General features: G+C 33.5%; 1 pseudogene; it reads right to left on the reverse strand.

The window, feature by feature from the left end:
* LOC108662728 lies at positions 1,334-9,682 on the reverse strand (annotated as a pseudogene).

The following is a 12,165-nucleotide window of genomic DNA, read 5'->3' on the forward strand; positions in this document are numbered from 1 at the left end:
GTAAAAATTATATTCACCAAGAAAGAGCATGTATGGAAATGAATTATAAAGGCTAAAATAATAAAAAAAGTCCTGAAATATACATGCATTTTTGTAATTAGGTTCTTACATATTTATTGCACCTAATTAAGTTCTTTTTAATTTATTTGTGCCCAATTGAATGATACTCTTTTATTTTACCTAATTGAGTGTATATATGAACTCTAACGTGCTGTGCTGATTAGAAACGATAAGTACTATTGAAGTGGAATTTCTTAAGATTTAAATTGTCGCTCAAACCACAACGAAAGCTGATGATGTGGCGTACCACATCAGTAATACTTGTTATGCTTAGTCAGCACGTCAGATTAGATTTCACTCATTCAAGAATTGATATTGATAGTTTTCCTTCAGAATATATTTGTTATATTTTGATTACGAGTTTAATTGGGCACAAATAAAAAAATTTAATTAACTATGATAAAAATGTAAGAACTCAATGCAAAATTACATACAATTGAATAGTTTTTTTAATTATTAAAGTTTTATGCTGCCAGCTGTTAAAGAAAAAAAAAAGGAGATAAAGTAGAATAAGCTAAGGGTAGATATTAAAATCTGTTGGCCTTCCTCATTTTAGCACATGTAAGCTTAAAGAGTGGTCACGGTAGGCTTCAATTAGGTGACTCTTAATAGTAGGCTTCAATCAACTTTTTTGGAATAAATACTAATATTTTAATATGTAAATAAACATTATCACATTAATTCTACTAAATTATTTTCGACAATTACCTTATAAATAAATTTAAAAAAAAAAAGCGGGCTAAAGTCTAGTTTTATTAATGTAAATACAAACCAGGTCTAGGATTGCTATTCAAGGAGCCAAGGTTGACCCTCTTATCTTCTCGTAGGCAACTTGTTGGGATGAACCAGGTCTCTGGAGTTTTACTAAGGGTCTTATAGTCTAATCAATTTTAGAGAACAACTTTTAGTGGGATTTTCCTCTTGATGGCAATTATTACACCCACTAACATGGTTGATTTTGGATTAAGATGACTGAATTCATGAACTCTTTGCAATTTGCCAAGGCCTGCATTTAATGTTTCCGGTATAAAGCAAGCTCAAATGTCCATACTCCCTTCCTCAACTCCACATTACACTGTTATCTTCTCGTCATGCTTGTTCCCAGCCCCGCTTTGAATTGCAGTTGGCTTTCCCCATCCAAAATCAAAACTATAATAATCAAACCAAGGCGAACCACCTAAGATCAGAAGATTGCTTACAGTACTTGCTAGGCTTGCTGTCAATAGAAGAGGGCTTTCCCTCCATGATTCCAAGAAAGTCACCATCTTTTTCTTCAGACTGACGAAATAGACTTGTTTGTTTCCCATGCTGCGTTTCTGAGCCCTTTTTCTAGTAGGTCCTTTACTTTCATTGTTATAACTCCACCTAGAATCGCATTTCCAATATATTGTTGAGACAGCTGATGCAATCTTGATTTTGCACTAACTGGTAGGAACAAATTGGTCTCTTCCACGGGATCAAGATTTTTGCAGCGGATAACAGTTCGCCAAATATGAGATAAGAGTGCCTGGAGAGAGGAGATTTTGTCTGTGCCAACTTCAGCATTAGCTTTTGTCTTAAGATTTGCAATGCTTTCCTTTGTGAAATGAAAAAACCTTACTTGTAAACATGGAGGAATGAAGTCATGGAAACCAAACAGACCCGCAAAACCATTTGGAAACCAACGTTGAAACCTCGGGCCTTGGTTCATTCAATGGAACCTCAAAAAATTTCAGCCCAAGAATTAGAAAAATGCACAAACGATGTGCCATCAACCACAACATGATAGTAAGTTCAGCTAATGAAGATGCCATCTACAAGCTCAGTGACTTGTACTGCGAGTAATGGCTTGGAACTGTCCTCATAATTTTTAAATGATATCAGAAATCAGTAGCGGAACCAGGATTTCACATTTGGGGTAAAGAGTCGAAGACAATATAAAGCATTAGATGGAAAAAATTCATGTAAAAATTATACAAATAAATTCTGAAAATTCAAAAAATCAATCTTAATAATTTACTGAAAAGAATTAATTAGTATAATCATAAATAATTTAATAATAAAAATAATCATAATTTCTAGATAAACTTAACAACAAACAAAAATTAACAAATATAATAACAAAAATCTCAATCGAAAGCAATTCCCTAAAAAATATTAAGGTCTATTGATAAATAATTCAATGGGAAGCAATTCCCTAAAATTAATCACAAAAATTAAATACAATATTAACAAACAATTCAATGAGAAAGCAATTCCAAATAAAAAACTTAATTGTTCACGAGAATCTAAGCCAAAAAAAACACAAATAATTTATAATAAAGCAATCAAACAATTCTTAATAAATAGGTAATAACTAACCTTAAGTGCTTAATCAAATCCTTGTTTTGTTGTTTTCAACAAAAAATGGCTAAGATGGTAATTCTTAAATCAAAATTACTAAGCAGAAATTATTAAATAAAGAAAAATTTTAAAGTTGAAAATATTAAAAATAAAATAAGTAAATAAACCAAACTTACCAATTATTATGATATAAAAATTGAGCTACTAGCTAGAGGTTTTCTGCACAGAGAATGCTAACAAGTAAAAAAGTGTAAAATTTTTTTTTTGTTTATACACTATATGGTAAAAAGAGAAGAGATTAAGAGGAGGTGGTTATGAGGTTTTGGAGAAATAGGGTTTGGGAATAATTTTATTGTAATAGGTTTTGTTTTAGTCTTATTAAAATTAGTTGTGGACTAATTGGTGTAGGGCATCTCACTAAATAAAAAATTATTGTAGGGATAAAATTATAAAATTTTAAAAAAACTAAAGTATGCTAGAAAAATTTTAAAATTTTTGTAGGGATGAAATTATTAAGTTTTTAAAAAAAAGATAAATTATAAAAATTTTGAAATTGTTGAACGGGCGGGGGCCACTAACCCTCCTCCCCTCCGCCTCTGTCAAAAATAGTTATCCTATTAGCTGCAGCATGAACAAACAGGACACCAGCATTGCTGCAGTCAATGAAAAAGGAAGAGGTGTTATACTCGAGTTCAATGGTTGCAAAGGGACCTGCAAGGGGAGAAAAGTAATCGAGCGTTTGTGAAAGGGAGGTTTTTAATTGGTGGACTATGGTCTGTCCTAACTCTTCCTCTTTTTCGAATTTTGGCTTGTATTAGAGAAGTCCCTTTGGCACATAGTCCATAGGAAGGAACATGAGATCCTAGGAAGGTAACTCGATCCTAGATATGAACAATCCCACATGATCTAAATTCTTGTTCCTAGAGATGAAAAGAATATATCTCCCATATCTCTATATGTTGACAAGTTCTATCCAACAACCATCAATGGCCTTATCCTAGAGCAGACAATCTCTCCACTTAACTAATAGAGGCTATAAAGAGAGAGGAGGCTGGCCTTCGAATATTTCTTGATGGTGGCAAACAGAAAGGAAAAACAAAACAAAAAAAAATGAAAATGATTCTTAATTGGTTGTTAATGGAGTTTAATCACCCAATTCTAAGGGCATTATCCCACCAATACCTTTGCTCCAAGGACAAATAATTTTAACTAAAATTTTTATGTTTTGAAATAAATAAAATTAGTTTAAATATACTGGCTCCTTGGCTGTTTTTGTGCCTTCACTTTAATCCTATAATAATTATGTTAGGCAAATGCCCAAAAGTACATTCGTTTTACACTAATTAATAAGCAAATTTAATTATGTTAGGCAAAAGCCGAAGAGTACATTCGTTGTACACTAATTAATAAGAAATTTTAATTAAATCAAAGAGAATATATGTTCTCGATGGGAAATTTTTAAGCAAATTTAATTAAATTGAAGAGAATATACGTTCTAGCGGAGAGCCGCTCTTAACAGAGAGTCATGAATTCCACATCAAGTGAAGATGTTATAGGTCCTAATAGGGAGTTATGAATCCCACATCAATGAGGATGTCATAGGTCCAGTGAAGAGCCCTAAATCTCGTCATAGTAGCCTATGGTTTTAATCCACGAAAGAAACCTCACAAGTTGAAGGTGGTTCAAATGCCCAGTACACTCCCCACCTACTAGAAGCATATCTATACGATGTGGAATTCAAATGACTCCTCGCTAGGGACCGTGACATCCTTCCCCCTCTTCAACAAGGGTTCACTGTCCTCAAACGCATATCACTACCCGAGTTCACTCTAATACCAACTATCACGGCTTACACCAAACCCTATGTGGTATTAGCCACTTTAGTTCACTGGCCTTAAGATTTTGTCTCACAAAAATCACCTCACAAGTTGAATGTGGTGTGAATTCTTAATTGCCTAGTATCACTCCAGTACACATTCGATGTAAAATCTCTTACTCGCCTCTAGAACCATAACATCTTCTCTTGACTGCCCGTTGGGAGCTTCTCCTCAATGTGGGACTTAAAGCTCTACCCATTGAGAGCATATCTCTATGATATGGGATTCACATGGCTCCTCGCTTGGAACCATAACCTTGGACATTTAAGAGTTGACACCATCTTCCTTGATATATACTAAAAAAATTTTGAAATTAACCTTAATCAAATCTATTTTTGAAAATAATTAAATTCAACTAAAAAATAAATACAGCCCATTATCTCTAAACTAAAATTAAATTTAAAAGTTGAATACTGGCCTACACCAAGGCTAGTGAATTAGATACAATTTTCATTGCCTCAATAGTTAGGCAACGTGAAAATGGATGAGTTCCCATTTCTTTTTTGTTCTTTCCATAAAAAAAGAGATACAATTTAAATTTCTATTCTAGAATTTCCTCGGTATCTGTACAAGCATGATCTGCATAAAATTCTATGCTGCAGTAATACACCTTCCAGTGAAGAAATCAGAACACATTCAGTCAGCTATCCCAATATATTATTCACTTATATATGATCATTTGGATTTAAATTGATTTGAGGCTTCTATATTAGGCAGTGATGGCACAGGGAGGTGGAATTTGTTTCCAAGAAATTCTAGGCTTAAAATTATGATAAAAGACTAATATATTCAAATTCAAGATACTCAAGTACAACATAGGACTCATTTTAATTAGTCTGTCATTTTAATTTGACAATTTGAAGGATATAATATCTCCAAAGTGCATATCAAAGTTAGTGCCTTCAAAAGAATCGGCCCATCCATCAGGGCTGCCACCCAAGCTAGGGCTTTAGACCTCAATTTTGGAGAGGTCCCACAATGCTATAATAATAATATAATTAATTATATTAGAAATGCATAAAAATTAAGATAGTTAATAAAATATTTACCTATTTTCTCATCCCTAATAAATAATTATTTTCTCTCACTTCCACATTTCTATTAATTCTCAATTAATCATCTCATTTTTCATTAAAAATATATAAAAATAAAAAATAATTAATAAAATAACATATTCTCTCACTTCCCTAATTATGTGCGTGATGAATTTCAATTTTTATCACTGCCCAATTCTTATAATACTATTAATTTTTTACTATTTATCCTATTTCCAATCAACAAACAGTAATATTTATTTAATAATCTTTCTCACCTATTTTTCGTATTGTCATTTAACTTACGGTAATATGTATTTAATGATTTTCAACAGCTATTTTTTCCTATATATAAACTAATTATCTTTTTTTTTCAATTTATAATATCCAAATTCAAATTTTTCTTCCCACATTTGCTCCTTTTTCTTTTAACTTCAATTTTTCTCTAAAGAATACACAAGAAGCCAAAGCAGACAATGTCTCACAAGGATCAGTGTAAACTAAGGATAGTGGGCACTTGTTGAAGTGAAGGAGGATGTTCCCTTAGTGTCATGGTCCTCACGTGGACGTGAATTCCACATTGTCGACATAATGCTACCAACAGGTAGAGCCATAAAGTTCCCACATTAACGAGAAACTCCCAACGGGAAGTAAGGGAGGATGCCATGGTCTTAAAGAGGAGAGCCATGAATTCTACATAGACTATGTACTAAAGTGATAATAGTCATATAAAGGGTTCACACCACCCTTTTGTGGGACAAAACAGTAAGACCAGCAGGCCGAAGCGGACAACACCTCACAGAGGTTAGTGTGAACAGTGACAGTTGGTATCAAAGCGAACACTAGGTACTAGTGATGTGTCACTAAGGGCACTAGGCCCTTGTTGAATTAGGGAGGATGTCACGGTCCTCGTGTAGATATGAATCCCGCATCGTCGAGATAATGCTACTAGGGAGTAAAGCCACAACGTCCCCACATTGAATAAAAACTCCCAACGAGGAATAAGGGAAGATACCATGGTTCTAGAGAGAAGAACCATGAATCTCACATCGGTTATGTACTAAAGTGATATTAAGCATATAAGGTTCACACCACCTTCAACCTACGAGGCAGCTTTTGTGGGACAAAACCGTGAGCCCAATGGGCCAAAGCGAACAACACCTCACAAGGGTTGGTATGAATGCATGGATGTGAATCCCACATTGTCAAGATGATGCTCCAAGCGGGTAAGGCCACAAAGTCCCACATCAAAGAAAAACTCTCAACGAGAAGTAAGACAGGATGTCATAGTCTTAGAGAGGGAAGCACTAAATCTCACATCGTCTATGTACTAGAGTGATACTAAGAATATAAGGGTTGATACCACCTTCAAGCACCTTTTGTGGGATAAAACCATGAAGCCAAAGGGCCAAAGCGTACAATACCTCATAATGGTGTGGATTGTAACATTTAATATCAAAGCGGACTCTAAGTACTAGCGATGTGCCACTGAGGACAATGGGCCTTTGTTGAAGTGGGGGAGGATGTCACGGTCCTCGCGTGGACATGAATCCCACATCGTCAAGGGGAGTAAGGGAGGATGTCATGGTCCTAGAAATGGGAGCCATGAATCCCACATCAGCTATGTACTAGATTGATATTGGGAATATAAGGGTTCACACCACCTTCAACCTATGAGACACCTTTTGTGGGACAAAACTGTGAAGCCAGCGAGCCAAAGCGGACAATATCTCAGAGTTGGTGTGTGGACTGTGACACCTAGTGTGGACCATGTGCATCTTACATCATAGAAGATAGTTAGTGTGATAATGGGCATATGTGGACCTTGACATCTAAAGTTGGGAAAGGAAGCCCTAGTAGGGCTCCACATGGGACTGGGTCATGTCTGGTATTTCTTCTAGTTTCTTTATTGCAAGAGGTTACTTCAAGATTTTAAAAAATTTAACAAGATATTTACGTCCTTTCCTCATACTATGAAGTAATAAATATTTTTTTTAGCTTTAAATTGATTCTAATTTCCAAATGACAAAAATAATGATCAAAATTGCCTTCCGAAGAAGCGGCCCAAGTTTCCACCCTTCCTCCAAAAGCTGGCCAAGTTTCCACCCTTACTCCAATCAGAGTGCAGTTCGCAACAGTGAATCCAACAACAAGTTTATCCTCCAACTTTCCAAGACTTCCAACACTGATGCCATTGACATCGTACTGTTGATCTAAATTAGTTTTCTAATGAAAAAAATAAAGAAAATGAAATTATTTATACGAATGTATAAACCTCACATTCAATAAATAATTATTTACTTACAAGATTATAGATCATTGCCCTCCAAGACGAGAAGCATTAATACTTGTGACCAAACGGTGCATGAATGGCTTAAGCACATTAGATTATGTGACCCTGGACCCAGAAGAGCACTCCCTTCCTCCACAGATGAATAGCAAATAAAATTTCAAGATTTCGTTGATGCTGCCTCTACAAGCTAAGCTGGGGTGGGTCTATCCTATCCTCCATGGATAGGTAGCAATTTTTTTTTTCTCAGGATATGTTATTCAATTACAACTAATCTTAATTTTATTCTCTTTTCTTTATATATCCGAAAAAACAATTGATCTCAAATGGCTTGACAAACGCACACTATACTGCGGCAATGAAGAAAGGAAAATTGAAAATTTTTTCTTTTATATTTTTTACGCATATTTTTTACTCCTTTACTAGTCTTTCGGTAGGGGGATATAAAATTTTACTTCAAAAATGTTGTGAAAGAATAAAATAAAGTTATGTGCGCACTCGATGAGTTCCAAACATCTCTATTCCCATTTCTTAAAAGGAAAGAAAATATACAATTTTACTTTAAAAATGTTGTGAAAGAATAAAATAGAGTTATGTGCGCACTCGATGAGTTCCAAACATCTCTATTCCCATTTCTTAAAAGGAAAGAAAATATACAATTTTACTTTAAAAATGTTGTGAAAGAATAAAATAGAGTTATGTGCGCACTCAATGAGTTCCAAACATCTCTATTCCCATTTCTTAAAAGGAAAAAGAAAATTCAGTCACGTCCATGTATGAATATTCTTTTAATCTGGATAGGATAATAGACAAAGAAAATTAAAATGATTTTAGATTGTGAATTTGAGAAACTAAGACTCATTTGCTGTTGCAAACAAGATGCAGCTAACAAGGTTTATGTGAAACTTGAAAGTATTTCTTTCTGAACATTCCAATCTTGGAATGTGTCCTGGGGCGAGGGTTTATCTGCCAAAGATAGAGAGAGTCTCAGAATACTTATATTGTTTATATTACATAGGCACAGACAACTTACATAAGTACACAGTAATTTACAGACTTATTTCAGAACAGAAGTAGAGATAGATACATCTCCATGTTGAACAGAAGGAGTAAAACCAGCAGGCACTAGTTGCCGGATTTTAGTGGAAATTGATCTTCTGAAGGCATTGGCAGCTCCTCATATATTACTGATTCTTGAAATCTCTTTGGAAGGAAACATCGACCACCAAATCGCTGTTGCAAGTATCTGATTGCAGTAAAGAACAGGCCCAACATAGGAATAATGAAGTCCTAAGCAGTTGAGCAGTAATCTGCAGCAGGATCTGCATAGATGTATAAGTCATCAACTCCAAGAAAATTGCGAACCCTGTCAAGATCATATCCATGAGGTACCGGGCAAACAAGGGTAATGCTGATGTAGAAGAAACGAGAAAGAGCCTCTTCTCTTGAATTCTGGAGCATGCTCAACAGGCATGAACGGCCCAATAATCTTAAACGCCTAAAGCCAAATATTCAAATGACACCTTTTTTATTGAAATTAAAAAAAAATATTAAATTTTTCTTTTTCAATTGATAATAAAGCCCATCTATTTATTCTTTCTTGATATATCCTTGATTTTAAATAAGATTTTATTAATTTTAGTTTTAAAAAACTTCTTTCTCATTAAGCAACACATACTAAAATTATTAATATATGTGTTTAGAAAAGAATCAAATCTACTCATATAATTAAGTATGTCGATTGGACTATTATTTTTCATTTGTATAATTTCTTTTAAAATTTTTTACTTTGAAAATAAATTTAAACTATTAATATCATAATAGTTATTATATTTTAAGTAACATTCAAGATTAAGGTAATATCCTCAAGTTCAATGCTTGCAAGGCGGCCTACAAGGGATGGTTTTCAGTTGGTGGACTATGGTCTCTCCGAACTCTTCCTCTTTTTCCAGTTTTGGCTTTTAATAGAGAAGTCCCTTTGGCGCATAGTCCATAGCAAGGAACATGAGATCCCAGGGAGCTAACTCGATCCTTTGAACTTCCTTCTTGGGGTTGGCAGCTTGAACAATGCTAGCACAGATGAATCGAATATCCCCCATGTCTCTATATCTTGTTAATGGTTCGCATAATGCTCAGAAATTGAAACGTATCTTGTTTATAACCTAACTCAACCATAAGAATAATAATGTATCCATTTAATTGATGATAAGTTCTATGCAAGAACCATGAATGGCCATATCCTTGAGCAGACAATCTTAACAAATAGAGGCTATAAAGAGAGGAGGCTGGCCCTCGGAATATGTCTTGATGTTGGCAAACAGAAATAAAAGAAAATGCTTAAAGGCATTACCCAATTGTTAATGGAGTTTAATTACCCAATTCTAAAGGCATTATCCGACCAATTCTAAAGGCCGGTAAGCGAAGGTTTTCAGTTGGTGGACTATGGTCTCTCCTAACTCTTCCTCTTTTTCCAGATTTGGCTTGTAATAGACAACAAGTCCCGTTGGCGCTCCTAGCAATGAATAATCCCACATCGTCTAAATACTTGATTTTAGAGATGTTTATAAAGGGTTACGCTACTTCCGTCTTTGCTCTCATTATTACTTATAAAAGAGAGATCACCACTATTGAAGATCAGACTCTCATATCAAAGGATGAGAAATTTTTTCTTGAAATATTCTTTTTTCAGATGGAAAGGACATTATCGATTTAAAATTTTTAATAATTATGAATCAACCAATGGTTATGAGGAGCTAAAAATTTGAATGATTAATTTTTCTAAATTATGTAATGAAAATTTTAAATTCCAAAAAAAAATCTTTTTCTGCTAAATTATTTGTTAAAAGTGTAACAAATAGATAATCAATGATACAAAAGACATTATCGATTTAAAATTTTCGATAATTATAGATCAATCAATGGTTCCGAGGTGTCAAAATAATTGAATGATTAATTTCTCTAAATTATTTAATGAAAATTTTAAATTCCATAAAAAATATCCTTTCTTGCTAAATTATTTGTAACAAGTGTAACAAAGGGATAACCAATGGTAAAAAAAAAAAAGTACAGAATTGACGTTGCGACTTTCTGTTAAATCAAGGATACAAGAACTTTTGATTCAGCTTGATAATAATTGGATAAGCTTGAATTCAGGACTTCATCCCCTCCACTGTAATAATTGTTTTGATGTTCAGGAAATGGGGAGATATCACTAACCTAAAATGGATAGTGAACTTTCGTAACTTTTGTATGAATGAATGTCCCTTTGGACTATGCGCATAATCCATAGCAAAGAACATGAGATCCCAGGGAGGTAACTCGATCCCTTGAACTTCCTTCTTGGGGTTATTGCCGAGTTTCGTTTTCTTATACCAATATCAGAGATCAATCCTTTCTCAACAAACCAAGCCTTAAAAGCAACGACAACAAATACCACTTAAAAAATTTCAACACGGATGGATAGCCAACTAAAATTTCAACATCATTTCATTGGTGCAACTACTACTAAAAAATTGAATGATTAATTTCTCTAAATTATTTAATAAAAAATTTAAATTTCATAAAAAATACCCTTTTCTATTAAATTATTTGTAAAAAGTGTAACGAAGGGATAACCAATGATACAAAAGGCATTATTGATTTAAAATTTTCGATAATCATGAATCAATCAATGGTTGTGAGGTGTGGAAAAAAATTGAATGATTAATTTCTCTAAATTATCTAATAAAAATTTTAAACTCCATAAAAAAAATCCTTTTCTGCTAAATTATTTGTAAAAAGTGTAACAAATGGATAATCAATGATACAAAAAGGCATTATCGATTTAAAATATTTGATAATTATGAATCAATCAATGGTTGTGAGGTGCGAGAAAAAAATTAAATGATAAATTTCCCTAAATTATTTAATGAAAATTTTAAATTCCATAAAAGATATCCTCTTCTGTTAAATTATTTGTAAAAAGTGTAACAAAGGGATAATCAATGATACACAAAGGCATTATCGATTTAAAATATTTGATAATTATGAATCAATCAATGGTTTTGAGGTGCGGAAAAAAGTTGAATGATTAATTTCTTTAAATTATTTAATGAAAATTTTAAATTCCATAAAAAATATCCTTTTTTGCTAAATTATTTTTAAAACGTATAGCAAATGGATAACCAATGGTACAAAAAAAAAGTACATAATTGACGTTGCGACATTCTATTCAATCAAGGATACAAGAACTTTCGATTCAGCTTGATAATAACGAGATGAGCTTGAATTCAGGACTTCATCCCCTCCATTTGGGGAGATATCACTAACCTAAAATGGATAGCGAACTTTCATAACTTTCGTATGAATGAATGTCCCTTTGAACTTTGCGCATAATCCATAGCAAAGAACATGAGATCCCAGGGAGGTAACTCGATCCTTTGAACCTCCTTTTTGGGGTTATTGCTGAGTTCAGTTTTCTTATATCAATATCAGAGATTGATCCTCCCTCAACAACCAAGCTTTAAAAGAAATGACAACAAATACCACCTGGTGACCCCAACAAACTCAATAGCTTCAAACAATAACAAATTAAGCTCTCATT

The sequence above is a fragment of the Theobroma cacao genome, chromosome 7, assembly GCF_000208745.1.
Source record: "Theobroma cacao cultivar B97-61/B2 chromosome 7, Criollo_cocoa_genome_V2, whole genome shotgun sequence".
Classification (NCBI taxonomy): Eukaryota; Viridiplantae; Streptophyta; class Magnoliopsida; order Malvales; family Malvaceae; genus Theobroma; species Theobroma cacao.